The 21,179-nt window shown below is 41.8% G+C and overlaps 1 long non-coding RNA gene across 4 annotated transcripts in view; it reads right to left on the bottom strand.

The window, feature by feature from the left end:
* Positions 1–776: 776 nt before the first annotated feature.
* Positions 777–21,179, bottom strand: part of LOC134761390 (uncharacterized) — a 52,473-nt gene continuing 32,070 nt past the window's right edge. Inside the window, exons 4-5 of one of the 4 annotated variants that reach the window (XR_010139950.1) lie at positions 10,530–10,798; positions 777–8,869 (exon numbers count right to left, since the gene is read on the bottom strand). This is a non-coding gene — a long non-coding RNA (uncharacterized LOC134761390). Of the gene's footprint in view, positions 10,799–19,059; positions 19,115–21,179 lie in introns of all 4 variants that reach the window. The other 3 variants (XR_010139949.1, XR_010139947.1, XR_010139948.1) reach the window with 3 other exon arrangements.

Genomic DNA, 21,179 nt, shown 5'->3' with positions numbered 1-21,179 from the left:
GATGTTAAGTAGGAAAGAAAAGCCCTTAGAGAAGGGCAGAGTTCCAGGATCCCTGTCCACATGGACAACATGACCCTAGTCTCTTACGTCTGCCAGCTCTTGTGTCTTCTAGCTTTTCTTAGTCTCACTCAGCCACATTGTTTGTAGCACTCACTTCCCTTGAAGGCACTTGAAACTGGGACATCTGTCCACAGACAGGCCTGTCTGGACAGTCTTCCAAAATGCTCATGGCGATGAGAAAGTCTCTGAGTCCCAGTCATTTCCCTGCACACAGAGTAGTTCCCATCTTAGCAAAACTGGGTGTTCTCTGTGTATCACTCAGCACGTGGAAGCTGTCCAGACTTCTGTCCTGTGCAGGCAGGCAGTAACGTGGGATCTCTGCTCTTGCATGCAGATAAACTTAACAGTCCTTCAAACCTTCAAGTTCCTAGATGGTGAAACAATACATCTGTGCTGAAACTGAGGAGAAGGATGCGATAGTCTTCCAGTTTCGTACTTTTACACTTCTGGGTCATCAGAAACCAAAGATTTGCCTTGGTTTCCCAAAGTGTTGGGATTACAGGCATGATCTACCATGTCCAGCTTCAATTATTATTATTATTTATTTATTTATTTTGAGACAGAGCCTTGCTCTGTCACCCAGGCTGGAGTGCAGTGGCGCCATCTCGGCTCACTGCAAGCTCCGTCTCCAAGGTTCACACCATTCTCCTGCCTCAGCCTCCTGAGTAGCTGGGACTACAGGCGCCTGCCACCACGCCCAGCTAATTTTTTGTATTTTTAGTAGAGACGGGGTTTCACCGTGTTAGCCAGGATGGTCTCGATCTCCTGACCTTGTAATCTGCCTGCCTCGGCCTCCTAAAGTACTGGGATTACAGGCATGAGCCTCCACACCGGTCCCTCAATTATTTTTGATAGTTTTGTGTCAATATTTCCATGATATATAACAATTCCTTATTATTCTAGCAATCTTTTCCTCATCATTTTGTCTTAGTTCTACATAATTCTTATACTGAGGATTAAACTGAAGCATGGCTCTAACCCTGAAACTTCTCTAATAATTTTTAATCTCAATGATATTGTTTCAATATTTGTCCCCCTCCAAATCTCATGTTGAAATTTGGTTCGGGACAGAGCAGTGGCTTACACCTGTAATCCTAGCACTTTGGGAAGCCAAGGCAGGAGGATAGCTTGTGGCCAGGAGTTCAAGACCAGCCTGGGCAACACAGAGAGACCCCTGTCTTGATAAAAATAAAAAAGGCCAGGCGCGGTGGCTCACACCTGTAATCCCAGGACTTTGGGAGGCTGAGGCGGGCTGATCACAAGGTCAGGAGATCAAGACCATCTTGGCTAACACGGTGAAACCTCATCTCTACTAAAAATACACACACACACAAAATTACCCAGGCATGGTGGCGGGCACCTGTAGTCCCAGCTACTTGGGAGGCTGAGGCAGGAGAATGGCATGAACCCGAGAGGTGGAGCTTGCAGTGAGCCGAGATCGCGCCACTGCACTCCAGTCTGGGCAACAGAGTGACACTCCATCTCAAAAAATTAATTAATTAATTAATTAAATAAAAAAGATTTTGATAATATTGGAAGTGGGACCTAAAGGGAGGTGTTTGGGTCATGGGAGTCAAGCTATCATGAATAGCTTGGTGCAGTCCCCAAGTAATAAGTAGGTTCTCACTCTATTAGTACATACAATAAAAAGAGAACCACGTCAAAAGGTACCTGAGATACACCAAGAAAGCTCAAACTTGAAGACATGTTTTTAATATGTAGATGTGTACGAATGGATACATACAAAATGTGTTTAAAATCTGTCTGAGCTGCCACTGTCAGATTCAATGTATAGCTAGCATCAATTTGCTGGGGTTAGAGGGCATCAAGATCTTCCCAGAAATTCAGAGCCTTAGGTAATCCAAAGGAAGATTTTGTCAACATTTATACCTAAGCTTGACAGCCCTGATGCCTCTTTGGACCTGGCTTGGAAATATGATCCTCTATTGTAGCAATTGCACCTTGTTGCTGAATGATGTCATCATCCACAAGATGGATCCATTCTTGATTCTCACCCTATTGACTTTTTTCCATTGCAACCATAACATGGGCTAGCTGCTCTACACCTCTCCAGTGGACTTCAAGTGCTGCTGAGCTCAAATAAATCTTGTCTGTCCCACCATTTTAAGGCAGAAGCTCTTCCGTCTTAAGTGTCTCATAAATCTTTCAAATAGGTAAACTTCTATGCTTCCTCTGACCATTCTGCTATTCTGTTTTCCTGTGCCATGATTTCTCATTAGGTTTTCTACTGTTTTTGTTTGTTTGTTTGTTTTTGTTTTGAGATGGAGTTTCACTCTTGTCATCCAGGCTGGAGTGCAATGGTGCGTTTTCGGCTCACTGCAGCCTCTGCCTCTCGGGTTCAAGTGATTCTCCTGTCTCAGCCTCCCGGGTACCTGGGATTACAGGTACCTGCCACCAAGCCCAGGTAATTTTTTTTTTTTTTTTGTATTTTTGGTAGAGACAGGGTTTCACCATGTTGGCCGGGCTGGTCTCGAACTCCTGACCTCAGGTGATCTGCCCACCTTGGCCTCCCAAAGTGTTGGGATTACCGGCATGAGCCACCGCGCCCGGCCCTACTATTGTTTTTTAAGCCCTAAATTCAAGGACAAAGGTCTGGCTTTGAAGAGAGTCACCATGTTCAGTAACCTTTCTGGTCTTTAAATAAGCTCTCCCAGTGATCTTGGAGTTTGGCTGTATTCTGAATGGTCTCTTCACTGTGTCTTTGCTCTCTCAGTAGGTTGTAAGATCTGTGAAAGCTGTAGCCAGTCCTTCATCTTTGTGTATATGCCTCCCATCACCGCATCTGGCATATGGAAGGATATCAACACATGCTTGTGAAATGTTGAAACTAATCAGACTTTTACAGTAAGAATGATATTTGACCAAAAAAGTCTGTATTTGTATCTGTCAACTTAAAAAAATCACACAATTATTAATTTAGAAAGGAGATTTTCTTTTCTTTTCTTTTCTTTTTTTTTTTTTTTTGAGACAGGGTCTCACTCTATCACCCAGGCTGGAGTGGAATGGCACAATCATGGCTCACTGTAGCCTCAGCTTCCCCAGACTCAGGAGATCCTCCCACCTCAGCCTCCTTGGTAGCTGGGACTACAGGCATGTGCCATCATGCCTGGCTAATTTTGGTACTTTTTGTAGAGATGGGGTTTCTCCATGTTACCCAGGCTGGTCTCAAACCCCTGGGTTCAGGTGACCCCTCTGCCTCAGTCTCCCAAAATGCTGGGATTACAGGTGTTAGTCACTGTCCCCGGACAACTTTATTTCTTTTTTTTTTCTTTTTTTGTAGAGACACGGTTTTGCCATGTTGGCCAGGCTGGTTTCGAAGTCCAGGCTGGTTTTGGCCCCAAGTGATCTGCCCACCTTGGCCTCCCAAAGTGCTGGTATTACAGGTGTAAGCCACCATGCCCAGACTTAATTTTATTTCTTATAAAGTGTTACGGCCTGTAGGGTGGTTATTCTGACAGGCTGGAAAGTGTAGTCCCCAGCCAAAGACAGAAGCAGGCACTTTGAGGAAGTGGAGGGTGGAACAGGGATTTATGTTGAATGGGTTGACCAAGTATACATATTCAACAGGTTACAGGAGGCATATAAATATTCATGAATGTGTTCCTAATGCATGTGTACTGAATAAATATGCCTGTTACATATAGCCCATATTCATTCTGGGGTGGAGACAACATTCAAATGTATTGCAATTAGGCTATATATGTCAAAAGGTGAAGCAGGGACACGAAGGCACTCAAATGCGCAGCCTCTGTGAACAGTCCATGCTGGTGGTCTTCTTATTAGGAGAAAGTTACTGAAATCAGTCTCTTGTCCAATCAAAGCTGCAGTTATAGCTTGTGGAACAAGGGCCTCAGTTAGTCACTGTCTGGCGATGGATGAACTGTAATGGTTTTAATAGTGATTATCTCAAGGCCAGTGCTTGATTAGCTGCTAGAAAAAAAAAAAAAAAAAACCTTGTGGTAGTTAGAACATAATTTGTTTTTTAAGTGTAGAGATGTGTGATTTAACCCTTGCCTGGCACAGCCTTAGGTCTCATTTATAATTTGGTGTCTTAATGCTACAAGGAGTCTGTTCTGTCAGTCTCATGATTCCTATTGTAATAATAATGCTAGTCAGTCATGTTTAAACCGCAAAAGGGAGTAGGTATAACAAGCTATATCTGACCTCCTGTCTTGTCATAGCTAGGAACTCAGGTTTCTCTGGGGTCCCCTTGGCCAATAGAGGGTCCATTCAATTGGTTGGAGGCCTTAGGATTTTATTTTTAGTTCTCATACCCCTTGATGTTTTTGCAAACAGAAAGTTTGACTCAGATGAAAACGTATTACAATTTCATTATGGCTATGATATGAGAAGGAAACACAATCCACTTTCAGACAGAATACTCCAAGAAAGGTACCGTTTTACATTTGTTCTCATTACTTTATCTTTGAATCCATGATAAAATCAATAATAATGATATTAGTATTAATAGCAATTGACCAAATTATTTTCTGCTATGCTCTGTTAAATATTCACTTTTATATGGAATGCCTTCATGAAAGCCACCTTGTAAAATGAGAGCAAATTTCACTTCCATTTCAGAGATGATAAAATAACCGAGTCAGCCAGCTGGAGAACTTGGCTTCTTGCTATTACACATGTACACACACATTCTGAAATCCTTCTAACTTAGCAATTCATCAGTAAAAGCCAAAACTGGGCTTGTGAAAGTCCAAGTTAGGAATGTACAACTATCTCTGCCCCACCTCTAATCCAAAACCCAGACCATTCCTTAGGCATCTCCCCAAGAATTCCTCTGCTAAGAGACCTGGGTTTCAGAACTACCTACATGATTTGGGGCGATAATCAGCATACTACAAGCCAGTGTCCCCCAAAAGAGCTTCCTTCTAGGAAGCTAATACTTTTCTTTTCAACTTCTAACCCAGTCTGTCACCAAAAGGATTTCATTCTAGAAAATTTCATCAAAGGTGATTGGCTTTTATGTTTATAACACCAGGCCAGTCTTCTGTTGTGATCAGTTCTGGGCTTCCTGTCACCACCCAGCTTGCCCCTATCTGCTTGGGACTGCCTAATCAGCCAGAAGACCACAAAAAAGGGCACTCATCCTTTGTCACCTGGAACAGGACAGATGTGAAGCACTTTCAACAACTTGTGTTTGAGGCCTGAGATTCTGTAGAGCATGTTCCAGTGTACCAGAGGATTCAAGTCCCTGGCAGCCTGCTTTCTATCCAAAGCTGGGTCACCTCTCTTGGGACCACCAGGACATTGAATTGCTTTCCCATTCCTGTGGACTTCTGAAATGGGCCCACTTGAGGCAAGAACCCAGAGTGCATAGCACCTTTAGGCCGGGCACAGAACCACCCACCTAGGAACTGATGACTGCAACCCAGGAGGAGACACAGATGCCCCCAGAGATGCCCCCAAGTCACAGCCTCCCTTGAGCCCTGCCAATGCACTCCCTGACTGCCTCACTTGGCTGGATCACTCTGCTCCAGGAACAGACAACTGGAGCCTGAGAAATCAGATGATGGAGACCTACCAAGCATCACCCTCCTCCTGCCTCCCAACAGCCACCACCCAATGTTCCAAGTCTTGTTGGCAGTAGAGCCCAAGAGCAGTGGCTGAGTTGATGCAAGGCTGCCTCTGCCACCTGCCTTTGGCCTCCTTGAAATTTCTTTCATTGAGACTGTGCCAAAAGGTATTGCTTTTGGCACAGGGTGATCCTGTGCCAAAAGGTATTGCTACCAAGACACCTCTAGGTTTGCTCAAACACAATGGTAGAGATTGTGCCTGCAGAGAACTTTGTACATGTGTTTTTGCCCACATGATAAAACTGTGCAAAAATTCAAAATTCTTACCCATGCATGTTTCTGGTTTGGCTGCTGAGGAAGGACAGCGAGCAGAGGAGCTGGTGGCCAGGGGCTGGGCCAGGACAAGTGCATGGCCCTTGGTGCAATAGGGAGGAGTCCAGCATGAACACAACTTTTATTTGTATAGAGTTGTTTAAAACTTCTGGGTGTTTTAAAGGGAGACTGAGGGAATAGGGAGGGGTGTGAGTGAGGAAGACCTGAGTAGAAACAGGAAAGTGAAAAATTATAGAAAGTGGAAAGGGAGGATTGGTCCATATGAACTGAGTCTCCTAACTGGGGCTAAACAAAGCTAGGCTCCTGCCCTCCCACAGAGGCTGGGAGACACAGCCCTATTTTCAGGTCTTGCCTGGAACACACAGTATATTCTTTTTGTAGCCTTGATCTTTCTCAGTCAGGCACCTAAAGGAGGGCTAGGGTCATCCCAGAGTTGTGGCCTTGAGCTGTTAGACACTGTGTTAGTGTTTTTCAAGTCTTTATAGACCAAGGTTGAAGCTTAGTAAAGAGTACTCCCAGGAACCTGTCTAGAGATTGGTCAAGGAGATAATCTTTGTTAATGTCAACTAAAGAAAAAAAAATCAAGCTTTTAAATATTTAAATTTAGTTTTATTTAGAAGTCTTTCTGAGGACTACAAACTGGGGACTTATAGCCCTGGAGGAGTCTTTTAGAGAGATTTTGCAAACTGCTTAGAAACAGCGTTTCTGCTCATAACTTATATACAGGTCATTGAGGTTTCAGTATGCCTTCAGAACTTACATCAAACTTGCTCAGATTTTACATTAAAGCAGAATCACATCAATGCTTGGGTGCAAGAGTACATCGGGTTATAGATTATAGAGCATAATCACTAACTCTGTCACATATTATGTGTAGGAAAATATGTGACACATATTATGTGCAAGGACTGAGTTCATTTATGTGGGGTTTTTTTTTGTTGTTTTTTTTTTTGAGATGGAGTTTTGCTCTCGTCGCCCAGGCAGGAGTGCAGTGGCGCGATCTTGGCTCACTGCAACCTCTGCCTCCCGGGTTCAAGCGTTTCTCTTGCCTCAGCCTCCTATGTAGCTGGGATTACAGGCACCCACCACCACGCCCAGCTAAATTTTGTATTTTTCTTAGAGACGGGGTTTCACTATGTTGGCCAGGCTGGTCTTGAACTCCTGACCTCAGGTGATCCACCTGCCTTGACCTCTCAAAGTGCTGGGATTACGTGCATGAGCCACTGCGCCCAGCCCATTTATCTTTTAAGGAACATAGTGACTCAGACAGGAGATGTGGGGGGCAATGTGCTGTATCCTGCCTGTTTTTGTTGTTGTTGTTGTTTGTTTGGACAAACTCTCACTCTGTCACCCAGGCTGGAGTGCAGTGGTGCGATCTCGGCTCACTGCAACCTCCACCTCCTGGGTTCAAGTGATTTTTGTGCCTCAGCCTCTCGAGTAGCTAGGATTACAGGCACTTGCCACCACGCCTGGCTAATTTTTGTATTTTAGTACAGACGGGGTTTCACCATGTCGGCCAGGCTAGTCTCAAACTCCAGACCTCAGGTGATCCACCTGCCTCAGCCTCCCAAAGTGCTGGGATTACAGGCATGAGCCGCTGTGCCCAGCCCGTTTTGTTTTTAAAGCATTCTCCCAGACAGAAGGACATCATCACAGAGTCAGGGGCTTTGTGAAATTATGCTGGCAACAGAAATGAGCAAACATGGCTTTTTACATTGCAACTTTGTCTCAAGTAAGTTACTGGGGATGTGGGGCCAAAGGGGAGGCACCTTCCTGCACCATAGGAAAGCTGGGAATGGAAAGAGAAGCCAGGAGTGCAGGATAGAGATACCAGAGTACTCTGGGGGTGGTTTGCAGAGCTAGGACCTCAATTTTGGGTGGGGACCAGGATGCCAAACAAATCTCCAAATTGACTTCTGTCTAGGTTCCTGGATGCTGTTCCAGGTGTTGAAGAAAGGGTCAACCTAGGATCAGTGTGGTGGCTTATGCTGAACTAGGAAGACGCATGAGGAAGAAGCGGAGAGAACCAAGCAGTCACTTAGCAAAGCCAATTCCGGAAGAACACATTTGGGGAAAATGGGCTTAAGTAGAGCCAGGAAAGTTCTAGTGGAAAGACAGGATTGGTCCAAATGAATTGAGTCTCCTAACTGGTGAGGCCAATTCTGGATGAGCAGATTTGTGAGAAATGAGCAAGGCCTTCCCTCTTCCAGAATATGTGGGTTTCCTTCATCACAGTGGCCACCACATGAATTTGTAGGATGAAGGGGTCAAAATCTCCTGGCAACCTTGAGCTTAAATTGTGTTTGTGTAACACCTTCCCTAAGGTTCCAATAAAATTACTAGGGGGTTTTACAGAGTGAAGTAGAAGGGACTGACAAAGACCCTTCTTGACCAAACCTTAGACACAGTCTCCTCACCCCTTTCCCACCTATGCTTGGACCTTGGACATTGCCTCAAGAGCCCAGTTTTAGCCAGCATCCCCTGTCTTCAATATCTGATTCACCCTCGATATCTGACCACATTCCTTATTCTCCAATTGATATCTGATCACCCTGGTCTGCCTATAGCAAGAATACTGTTAGGTCACTTTAGAAAAAATTAACCTATCCTTTTAGTAATTTTCCATTCACTAACCCCTGTCCTTCCCCACGTTCCATCCCTACCTCTCAGTCTTTGGCTGTAAATCCCTTATTTTCCTTGTATTAGGAGCTGATCCCAGTCTCTATCCTCTATTGCAAAGTACACCTATGGCACTAATGCTGAATGAAGTCTGCTTTACTATCTTAACAACTGTGTTACATTTTTTTCTTTAACAGAAATAAAGTGTGTTTGCGCTTTTGAAGAGGTAGAAGACTTTCTGTCACATAAGTCCCATATCCAGTCCCGAAGCCTCTTCTTGCCTCAGAGTTGTTAGGGCTGGTTTCCTGAGGAAATAAAAACATTTCACTCCAAAATCTATTTGTTTGACATACTTCATGATAGTGGTTCAGAGGGCCTGCAAACAGAAGTAGTCCTAAAAACTGTGTTTTATGAGGGAGATCTTCATCTGTAGAGAAAACCTGTATTGATGTAGCCAGACTTAAGCCCCCATTCTTTCTGGTAACCTTAAGTTGGTATATAAACATTCATACCCCATTGTTAGGGTAATCACTTGTGACTTTCCCCCAATGCATGCTAGTAAATTTCTATGCCATCTCCCCTAGTAATCGGCCTTTTGTCAGTTGATTTTTCATCAAACCTTCAGAGGATGAAGGGAAATATTCCCTTAGCTTCTACAGTTTTGGCGCTGTCAGCAGGATCCCAAAATCTCTTTGCTGTTCTGGAAACTGCAGTGAAGGGAACCTAGGACCTGACTAGATGGCAGAAAGCTAAGATTTTCTTACCAAGCAGGCTCTCTGTCTCTCTCTCTGTGGAATCCAGTCAAGTGGATGGCAAAAATCACTGTATGTCTCTTTTTCCTCTGCAAAATTTTGATTAATAGGAGAAAAATATTTGTGTGGCTAGTAGTGGGTCTAACAACTCTGATGTACTTTTTGGTATGAATATTCATATCGTTTGGTCTTTCTCCTCCCAGAAACAGTTTTCTTCTTTGTCTTTCTGTGTTGTTCTGTGATAAAGAAGGACACCATAGGGTGGAACATGGGCCTAAACCTCCTATAAGCCCGTTTTTCAAGCCAACCCTGAAAACTGGTCAGTTTTGATTGTGATCAGAGCAGCGTATAAACTTTGCTGTGGGTCTCCAAAATAAAAACTGGATGAGGTTCCCCTCTTGTCTTATGTCCTTGAGCTTGACCTGTGACCAAGTGGGAGCACTCTCTGTCTCTGTCATTTGGGTGGCACAATTTTCGGATCATGTGTGGTGGCCAGTCTGAAAATGGCTGGGAATCAGAGTCATATAAGATTTGAAGCAATACACTTTTTGTTCCAAATGTGTCAAGCTCTTGAGGTAGTTTGTCTTTAAAAGTACCATCTCTACAGGCTTTTTGTTGCCTCAACCCTTGTTGCCTGGTTAGTGCTAGAAAAGTCCTATCCTAAAAGTGCCTACTTGGTGTCACAAATTAAGAGGTCTGTGACTGGTGATCCCCACAAATTTCTAAGTCAGCAGAGACACTGTATGCACAAACAGCATCCTTAACCATGTGTGGCAATAAGAATCTTTCTATCTCGGCCTATTCCTGGGAGTAAATTTTTGAGGGAGAGACTCTTTGGGATTGCCACTTCTATGCCTCTTCAAGAAACATCTTTTTCTTAAATGATAAAAACTTACATTAAACCTAGAAATTTATATCTTGGGTTTTCCAATGTAGAGGCTATTGCATTGAATTAAGTATACCAGTGAAAATTCTAATTTCCAATGTCCAGACAATGGATCCTTTAAATTAGAAAGACTCCTAAACTCAAAAAACATTTTTAAAGATCTCTCATTCTCAACAATTGCCTTATTTGTACTTATAGGAAGATTACATTAAAAGAAAGACATATAATGGTGTCATGGCTAGCTTTAGAAATTCTCTTGACAAAATTAAAGAGCGAACCCCTAACTGAAAGCAAAGTTAAAACCCTTTATGAGCTCAAACTCCTTACTTTGGATCCCGTTCGAGATTCACTAAATAGTCTGCTCCACCTTGTAGTTTAGATAAAATTCTGTGCTTTCACCAGAGTGGCCTGGGTTTGACTCCTGGGCAGGGAATCAGCCCCTTTTGGTTTGATAACTGTGTGACTTTTTACTTTTGGGGGTACCCATTTGTTTTTCATCTTTTTCCTTTCCATGGACAGCTTTTGATTGTCTTCCATCTGTAAGGGCACATGGGGCTTTTTGGGCTTTTGTGATGGCCAGACGAGAAGCTGAGACCCTAGAGAGAATATAATCAGACAGATACAAATTATACCCCATTTGTGATTAGCAAAACTCTTACTTCTTTGAGCTATCTTTGAAGTTAGTTCTGGATCTTGTGAGGACTTCTTTGTGCCTCTTTGGAGACACCTCATGCATTCTTGGTTATGTAGGGTGCCTTTGGTTAAAAAGTTCAAAAGCCAGCAGTGTTAGCTGTTTGTCTCAGCTAAAATCTGATAATAAGAAAATTTTTGATTTTTTAAATTAAAAAAGAGCTACATGGTCAGAAGTGAGCTTAATTAAAAGCTGATATTCAAGCCATATATATATATATGAGCGGCCCATACCAGTGGCCTAGACCAGTGGCCATTGTGAGGACTGGGGACATGACCTGTGCCTCATTTTCCCTAGTCCAGCTGTGCCTCCTGGCCATGCTGAGAGAAATCAGGACCTACAGAGATTGTCTTGAGAGCTCTTTCCTTTGTATTGGTCTCTACATCTGGTATATAACAGTTAAAATTACTTATTTCCTTGAGTTTTCACTAAAAATCAGAGTTATTAAGCATTAATATTATAATTATTATGTATAATTAAAACTTCTAGGTTAGGCCAGGCATGGTGGCTCATGCCTATAGTCCCAGCACTGTGGGAGGCTAAAGCTGGTAGATTGCTTTAGCCCAGGAGTTCAAGATGAGTCTGGGCAATATGGTGAAACCTTGTCTCTACAAAAAAAAAAAAAAAAAAAAAATTAGCCAGGCATGGTGGCACATGCCTGTAGTCCCAGCTACTCAGGAGGCTGAAGTGGGAGGACTGCTTGAGCCCAGGAGGTCTAGGCTGCAGTGAACTATGATCATGCCACTGTACTCCAGCCTGGGCAACAGAGTAAGAGAGTAAGATCCTCTATTTCACACACACACACAAAAAAAAAAAAGGAAAAGAAAAGCCTTCTAGATACAAAAAAAATGCTTCTATATACAAAATATATACAACATACACAAAAACACTTCTATATGCAATGTATACAAAAAAGATGTTTTAAATACAGAAGGTTGGCAAGGGCGCAGGGGCTCATGCCTGTAATCCCAGCAGTTTGGGAGGAGGAGGTGGGTGGATCACCTGAGGTCAGGAGTTTGTGACCAGCCTGGCCAACATGGCGAAACCCTGTCTCTACTAAAAATACAAAAATTAGCTGGGTGTGGTGGCACACTTCTGTAATCCCAGCTACTCGGGAGGCTGAGGCAGGAGAATCGCTTGATTCTGAGAGGCAGAGGTTGCAGTGAGCCGAGAATGTGCCATTGCACTCCAGCCTGGGTGACAGAGCAAGATTTAGTCTAAAAAAAAAAAGTTATTAAAAAGACATAAAAATATAGTTGTTGGTAAGAAAAATGTTGTTCAGTTTTGAGGGTTTTGAGACGGGGTCTCACTCTGTTGCCTGGGCTGGACTGCAGTGGTGTTATCAGCTCACTATGTAACCTCAAACTTCTGTGCTCAAGGGTTCCTCCTGCCTCGGCTTCCCAAGTAGCTGGGACTATAGGTGCACACAACCATAACTGGCTAATTAAAATTTTTTTTTTATAGAGATGGGATCTCAGTTTATTACCCAAGCTGGTCTTGAACTCCTGGACTCAAGGGATCCTCCTGCCTCAGCCTCCCAAAGTGGTGGGATTACAGGTGTGAGTTGCCACACCTAGCTTAGTTTAGATGTTTGTTTTAATGTTTTAAATTTTTAATAGTTAATAATAGATAAAACTGAATTAAAAAATTATAAAAGGTTATAAAAGGTTTATACAAATCTTATCTTCTGTGGTCAAAACTAATTGAGGTTAGATAGACCTGTTCCTAAGGCTTTACTAAAATTAGCTTTAGCATTAATAATATACTGATATAGAGATAAAAATTTTTTAACAAAATTTCCATATAAGATAACAAATACAAGATTTTTCGTTCACCTTTTAAATACATTGCAAAAGAAAAAAAGAGAGTTCGCCTCATGCTGTCTTTGTCTTTTTGATTGTTTAGAGAACTGAGTCTCCTCTCTATCAAAGATTAAGGGTTTTTGCTTTTTGAAATCTTTGAATTATCACTTCGGCAAATGAGTAACTTATTTGTGTAAGATAAGGATTACTTATGTGTAATTCTATTTGGATCCAGGGTTTGAAACCTTTCTTATTTTCCTATCAAGTGTTTTAAGCCTTTAATAGTTGACAAACTTCTCAAAATCAAATTTTATATTCAAAAATTAAGTCTTTTTGACCTGAAACTAACTTTTAATTTCGGTATATAAAAATCATATGGAAAACACTGTCAAATAGAAGTGGTGTTTAACTTTGAGTTACATTTGCAGAAATGTTATTAATATGTGCTCCAAAATTGTATGAGATTCCTAAAATTATGATATGTCTTGGCCTATGTTATGAGTCATATGATTATTGTGTTAAATTGTTATATGCCACAGAAATAAGCAAATTTTCTTGTCAATTGTGCCTTTTTTTTTTTGGAGGTGGAGTCTCACTATGTCACCCAGGCTGGAGTGCAGTGGTGCCATCTCGGTTCACTGCAAGCTCCACCTCCTGGGTTCACGCCATTCTCCTACCTCAGCCTCCCGAGTAGCTGGGAGTACAGGTGCCTGTAACCACGCCCAGCTAATTTTTTTTTTGTATTTTTAGTAGGGATGGGGTTTCACCATGTTAGCCAGGATTGTCTCGATCTCCTGACCTTTTGAACTGACCACCTTGGCCTCCCAAAGTGCTGGGATTACAGGCATGAGCCACTACACCTGGCTGTCAATTGTGTCTTTAATTACGGCTATTGTAAGTCTTTTGCCATCCATAGACATTTATTGTTTTATTTTTATTCTTCTTGAAAGACAGTTTATAATCAGCTATAGTCCAAAATTTGATTCTTCTTCAAAAAAATTCATAATAAGGATCCTGACAAGTACTCTTGAATACAGGTTTTTGATAACTTTGGAGATCATAACATTGAGCAATGTGAAATTTTTCAAGACTCTAGTAAACAAAGTTAATAGGTTCATGAAAGTTGATAACTTCAAGCAGAACAGGAATGAATTACATGGAACTAAACCGATAAAAGACTAAAATAATTTTTGTAACTTTTTTGCTTAAACTATTGCTGATTCTTTTCGTGTTTTGTTTTTGAGTCAAGAAAAACTTTTATTTTAAATATTAATATTTATAGTTTACAACAATTGGGTAAAGTATACTTTTGTGAATAAAATTGAAACATTTGCCAAGCGTGGTGGCTCACTTCTATAATCCTAGCACTTTGGGAGGCTGAGGCGGGCGGATCACGAGGTCAAGAGATCGAGACATCCTGGCCAACATGGTGAAACCCCATCTCTACTAAAAATACAAAAATTAGCTAGGTGTGGTGGCACACGCCTGTAGTCCCAGTTACTCAGGTGTCTGAGGCAGGAGAATTTCTTGAACCTGGGAGGTGGTGGTTGCAGTGAGCCGATATCACGCCACTACACTCCAGCCTGGTGACAGAGCGAGACTCCATCTCAAAAAAAAAAAAAATGGAAACATTTACCTTTCTGTACCTGATTTCTCCAAAATTTGGAAGCTATTTGTGAGTATTCTTAATTTATGGCAATATACTTATTTGCATACACTCAGTAAGAATCTGTTTTCTTTTGTAACAGCTCACAGTTGGATATACTGGTTATTTTGCCAAGGCTTTAACTGGAATGATATATTTTTGGATATGACCAGACTGCTTTGAGCAATTTAGGTTGTCTTCATAGAGCAAATAAAAAGCCCCTTGGAAAGACTGGCTTGGTGCTTCATCTACACGGCTCCCTTATAAGGTTCCTGATGACCTTGTGGTAAGTAAATAATATCACCTTATGACAGGCCCAGGACTCTCCAGATATTTTGGGAACCTCAAAAAGAGAGGAATTCACTGGTTTTATACACACATATTTTATACGGTTTTATACACTGGTTTTATAAGCACAGTCTGATGGCAAATCTTTGGCTTGGCTTCTCAGCTTTAAGAAGCTTTTAAAAGTCTAACCTGAGATTCCTTATGAAAAAGTTCTGGTGGCCGAGCACAGTGGCTCATGCCTGTAATCCCAGCACTTTGGGAAGCCTAGGTGGGCGGACCACCTGAGGGCAGGAGTGCGAAATCAACCTGGCCAACATGGCAAAACCCCGTCTCTACTAAAAATATAAAAATTAGCCAGGTGTGGTGGTGGGCGCCTGTAATCCCAGCTACTTGGGAGGCTGAGGCAGGAGAATCGCTTGAACCTGGGAAGCAGAGGTTGCGGTGAGCAGGGATCATGCCATTGCACTCCAGCCTGGGCAACAGAAACAGACTCCATCTCAAAAAAAAAAAAAAAAAAAAAAAAAAGAAAAAGTTCTAGCAACACCAACTTAAAAAATGCCTATATCACTTATCACTATTCTTGCTATACTTTATGCAAATAATCAGGCCAAATATAGTAAGACTAAAACATTTTACAAATAAATTTGTCTTACTATGATTTGTCTTTGGTATAAATGAGAGACTAAAAAAAGAAAAATTGTGGGGGCCGGGCGTGGTGGCTCGAGTCTGTAATCCCAGCACTTTGGGAAGCCAAGGTGGGTGGATCATGAGGTCAGGAGATCGAGACCATCCTGGCTAACATGGTGAAACCCTGTCTCTACTAAAAATACAAAAAATTAGACAGGTGTGGTGGTGGGCGCCTGTAGTCCCAGCTACTCAGGAGGCTGAAGCAGGAGAATGGTGTGAACCTGGGAGGCAAAGCTTGCAGTGAGCCAAGATAGCACCACTGCACTCCAGCCTGGGCAACAGAGCAATACTCCATCTCAAAAAAAAAAAAAAAAAGAAAGAAAAATTGCATTTCAGAAAAAACACTATAGTACACCTGTTATTAGACTCTAGCCCTGCCCATTGTTTTTGAGTTTTTGTTATTTGGCTACAATTTAGACCAAATACTAAATATTTTTGTCTCTACAAGTCTCCGAACTGATGTTTCCATTTTTCTTGGTTAGACTCACTAAAGATTAAAATTGTGCTTTTTCTTAAAGCCCTGCCAACTGAAGTTAGGCAATATAAACTTCAGGAAAAATCACCAGAGCAACTTACATGTAACAGCTAGGAAGGGCAAATAAAAATACTAGGACCCCAAATTCCCTAAGTCTAAGGGAGAAGTCAAGCTTGGACCCAAGTCACATAAAATGGCCTCTTATTTTTTCCTCTAAATAGATAGCTACAAAGACAAAAGGCTATATACCATCTTCACAGTTTGCTCACGAGGAAATTTCTTGTGGACCTTGATATCTTTACCCTAAAATAGTTGTTGAATTTCACCCTAACAAGGTAAATTAACAGCTTATCTTCATGGGTACTGGACAAAGGACAGAACTAAAAGACATCCCTCCACCCACCTGAACCTAAAATGTACCCAATGTACCCCTGAACCTAAAAGTTCAAAAAATTGATTAGATTCAGATGTATCTTTGTCCACTCCTTTATTTTCAACTCTTTTTATCATTTTACTTTATGTCTTCAAAATAGCATAGAGTTTGAAGCTATAATTTCTTTCTCTCTTTATTTTTTAAGAGATGAAGTATTACTCTGTCATGCATGCTGGAGTGCAGTGGCATGATTATAACTCATTACAGCCTTTAACTCCTGAGCTCAAGCAATCCTCCTGTCTCAGTCTCCTGAGTAGCTGGGACTACAGGTGTGTGACCCCATACCTTTTTGTAGTTTACTTAATCTATTAATGCAATTGTACTTATCTTTTCATGGGGTAGTTCAATACACTGAATGATTGTATAAGTGGGAAAAGTGGCATCCCCCTTGTCCAGTTTCTATAAGGTACAATTATACCTGGATAATTTGTTTCATGTTTCATCTTTTAGTTCTCACCACTGAACTAATGAATTATCTGGTTGTAGACTTAGAGAGGGGATCTGCCCATGAAAAGTTTGTCCCCTCACATTCCACCCTCTTTTATTAAGCCAGCTCCTCCTGGAAAACTGTGCTATGCTTGCTTCTCCATGCCCCACATTTCGTAGACACACAGCCTCACTTGAGGAAACTTGAGGTTGTGTAACTCTTCCTGAGGCTGGATAGATAAATGCAATTTTGCCGTTCAGTGTCAAGAGGTCCATTTTTGGTGTTAGCATTAGGCCCATCTTTCAATTTAGTTTATTGTGTGTGATTTTCCTGTATCCCTTATTTCCAACCCTTCGATTCAAGATAACCATCCACAGTTGGTTATTTTATTACTAAATTGAATATTCTGTTACCTTTTTACATAGTTTTATTTTTATCAATATGTATCTACACATTGTGTGTTTTTGTTAATTTTGTAAAATAAAACTGTGTTCTGTGAAGGGAAATTAAACTTTGGGACCCAAACTCATTTAGCCAAAGGGAAAAGTTAAGCTGGGAACTGGGTCACACAAACCTGCCTCCCGCTTTTGATTCCTAAATAAGATGGCTACAAGATGAAGAGCTACATACCTGTCACATATTTTGCCCACAAGGAAATTCCTGGTGAGCTGTTAAAACTTCACCATGGCAATGCAAATTGATAGCTTATCTTTACATGTGCAGTCACCCTGCTCGCCAGACACAAATGCATATCTGATTGTTCCCCCTACCCCATTTTGTCTGTTATCTTATGTAAAATGCAGATTCCCCATATTTTTCCTCTGCCCCTTTGGTTTATGTGAAAACTGTGCGCTTCTCAATATCCTACCCTTTCTCCTTTAAATTTGGAGCCCTCAAAATCATCATCAGAGAAAGGCATAAACCTGTCTCCCGGGCATGTCCTTAACTTTGGCAAATAAACCTCCTAAAATGATTGAGACTCGTCTTGTCATTTTCCTCAACTGACAGTTCTATGTAGTCTTTTAAACTTTTTCATTATTTTGAGTAATGTTGTAGTTTATTCTGATTTTTGTAAAATATTCCATTCTGTGAATATAATATGTTCCTTTCTATCCGCTCTCCTATTGTTGGAGTTTTAGTTCATTCCTCCTCAGCAAATTTTTGTTACTGTGAACAGTACATATATGGACATTCTCTTCCATGTTTCCTTGTGTACACGTGCAAGAATTTCCCTTGGATATAGACCTAAGAATGGAATCAGTGGCTTATGAGATATTCCTAAACTTGTTTACTCTATCTTTCCATTTTAACAGCAAAGTTCTTACTTCTCAGTCTTATTCTTTGTAGACTACCATTGAATAAAGGCCTCAATCAACCATCCATACCTACTGCAGATTCTTCTAGATGCTGACGTAAGTGGAACCCAGAATTTCTATTCTTGGCACCCATATAAGTAAATTTTATTTGTTCTGCATTATGTTCTAGTCTTCTTGATACAGCACTTTAAAAAATCATTTTCATACAAATTCATATGGTTTCTGCAAATATAAATTAACTATCTCTTGCAACTGTTTTGATATGTAAGCAATGATACCCAAATTCAGATTTCATTGTTGTCCCTTAGGGGTATCCTAGTATCTGACTCTAGCTAGGGGTTTAGAATTAGTTATACTGGCTATGAGACTTCCATTGAATTGACATTCTTTTAGGAGCTGTTTCAAGTAAGAGCTTTCTAGTATCTTCAAACAAAAAAAAGGACTCACCTACTCAGACAGAAAGTCTGTTTTTTAAAGGAAGCTTAGAGAGATTTGTGGGGTTCAAGGTTATTATATTTATAAAGATCTACTCAAATTTACCCCTTTGATTTCAGAGTCCCATTACTTGCTAATCAATCCCATTGCTTGTACATAAAAGATATGGTAAAGGTGAATTCACCATATATATATAAAATTTAGAGACAGAGTCTCAATATATTCTCTAGGCTGGCTTTGAACTCACTTCCAGCAATCCTTCTCTGGTCTCAGCCTTTTGAGTAGGTGAGACAACAGGTATGTGCCACCCTGCTTGGCCTTCACCATATATATATATATATATATATATATATATATATATATATTTTTTTTTTTTTTTTTTTTTTTTTTGGAGACGGAGTCTCACTCTGTCACCTAGGCTGGAGTGCAGTGGTGCAATCTCGGCTCACTGCAACCTCTGCCTCCCGGGTTCAAGCAATTCTCCTGCCTCAGCCTCCTGAGTAGCTGGGACTATAGGCACACGCCGCCAGGCCTGGCTAATTTTTTGTGTTTTAGTAGAGATGGGGTTTCACAGCGTTGCCCTGGCTGGTCTCAAACTCCTGAGCTCAGGCAATCCGCTCGCCTCGGCCTCCCATAGTGGTGCAGTGGTGCAGCTCACCATAGCCTCCAACTTCAGCCTGGGTGCACTTCAGCCTGGGTGACAGAGCAAGACTCTGTCTCAAAAACAAAACAAACAAAATTTTACATTGGTTTATTAAAATAACATAAGCTATTGTTGGCTATACATTTTTCTTTATGTCACTAATTTCAGGAAAAAGAAAGTAATGGGTGAGACTCACATTGCCCAACTTGTGGTAACATTTTAGGTTATTAGTCTGGAAACAACAGGAAAGAAAAAAAAAACACCAAAATTTATTTATTTATTTACTTACTTATTTATTTATTTATTTATTTAGAGATGGAATTTTGCTCTTGTTGCCCAGGCTGGAGTGCAATGGTGCGATCTTGGCTCACTGCAACCTCCACCTCCTGGGTTCAAGTGGTTCTCCTGCCTCGGCCTCCCGAGTAGCTACGATTACAGGCGTCCACCACCACACCTGGCTAATTTTTTGTATTTTTAGTAGAGATGGTGTTTCACCATGTTGGCTAGGTGGGTCTCAAACTCCTGACCTCAGGTGATCCACCCACCTCGGCCTCCCACAGTGCTGGGATTATAGGCATGAGATACCAAACCGGCTCCAAATTTATTTTTTGCTTATTTATTTTTTATTTATCTTAACTTTTTTTAGAGATGGGTTTTCTCTCTGTTGCCCAGGGTGAAATGCAGTAGCCTGATTATAGCTTGCTGCAGTCTCAAACTCCCGGGTTTATGTGATCCTCCCATCTCAGCCTCCTGAGTAGCTGGGATCACAGGCAAGAGCTGAGTCGCCGCCCTTGTCAAAATGCCTTGAAACAATTATTCCTGGGTATGGCTGAGAGGGATATGACTGAAGGCTCTTGCTGAAGTCTCTCTGAGCCTGATAAATTTTGCATACTTTACATTCCTCAGGCTGCTTTGAGCCACTTTTCTTTCTTACCCTTAATGCCCATCTGATTGTGGTCAAATCCATTGTTCTAACTCATTTTAGAAGCAGAATACCTTTGTAGATGATGAAAAAACCCGACCTCTACCTTCTTAAATTCAGTGTGTAGAGCCTGTCACTTTTTTTTTTTTTTGAGACAGAGTCTCGCTCTGTTGCCCAGGCTGGAGTGCAGTGGCACAATCTTGGCTCACTGCAAGCTCTGCCTCCGGGGTTCACGCCATTCTCCTGCCTCAGCCTGCCGAGTAGCCGGGACTACGGGCGTCCACCACCATGCCTGGCTAATTTTTTTTTTTTTTTTTGAGACGGAGTCTCGCTGTCACCCAGGCTGGAGTGCAGTGGGGCACGATCTCGGTTCACTGCAGGCTCCGCCCCCTGGGGTTCACGCCATTCTCTTGCCTCAGCCTCCCGAGTAGCTGGGACTACAGGCGCCCGCCACCTCGTCCGGCTAATTTTTTGTATTTTTAGTAGAGACAGGGTTTCACTGTGTTAGCCAGGATGGTCTTGATCTCCTGACCTCGTGATCCGCCCGCCTCGGCCTTCCAAAGTGCTGGGATTATAGGCGTGAGCCACCATGTCCGGCCCATGCCCGGCTAATTTTTTGTATTTTTTAGTAGAGACGGGGTTTCACCGTGTTAGCCAGGATGGTCTTGATCTCCTGACCTCGTGATCCGGCCACCTCGGCCTCCCAAAAGTGCTGGGATTACAGGCGTGAGACACCGTGCCCAGCCCCAGCCTGTCACTTAAACTGATAAAAGACATATTAACAGTAGAAAAATTTTATTTTGCATACATAATGAGGCTTCACAGAAGAGAAGTGAAAACCCAAGTACGAGTTGAGGGCTGGGGGCTTATATGCCATTTAACAAGGGGTGATAAATTGTGAAGAGAATAGAATAGTCAAAGGAAAAGGGAGCTTTGCGATTATCGGGGGAGGGAGTAAACAGTGAGAAGGTGATTAGGAAATGTCTGGCAAGTAAGGTTTGTTATGCAGTCTCAAGTCCTCTCTGGTGATAATACATGTCCTCAAACAAGCATTGTGGGGGAAAGAAAGACAGATCAGACTGTTACTGTGTCTATGTAGAAAAAGGAAGACATAAGAAACTCCATTTTGATCTGTACTAAGAAAAATTCTTCTGCCTTGAGATGCTGTTAATCTGTAACCCTAGCCCCAACCCTCTGCTCGCAGAAACATGTG

Source organism: Pongo abelii, chromosome 4 (assembly GCF_028885655.2).
Source record: "Pongo abelii isolate AG06213 chromosome 4, NHGRI_mPonAbe1-v2.0_pri, whole genome shotgun sequence".
NCBI lineage: Eukaryota > Metazoa > Chordata > Mammalia > Primates > Hominidae > Pongo > Pongo abelii.
The sequence above is the reverse complement of the archived record's forward strand: the minus strand, read 5'-3'. Positions and strand labels throughout refer to the sequence as shown.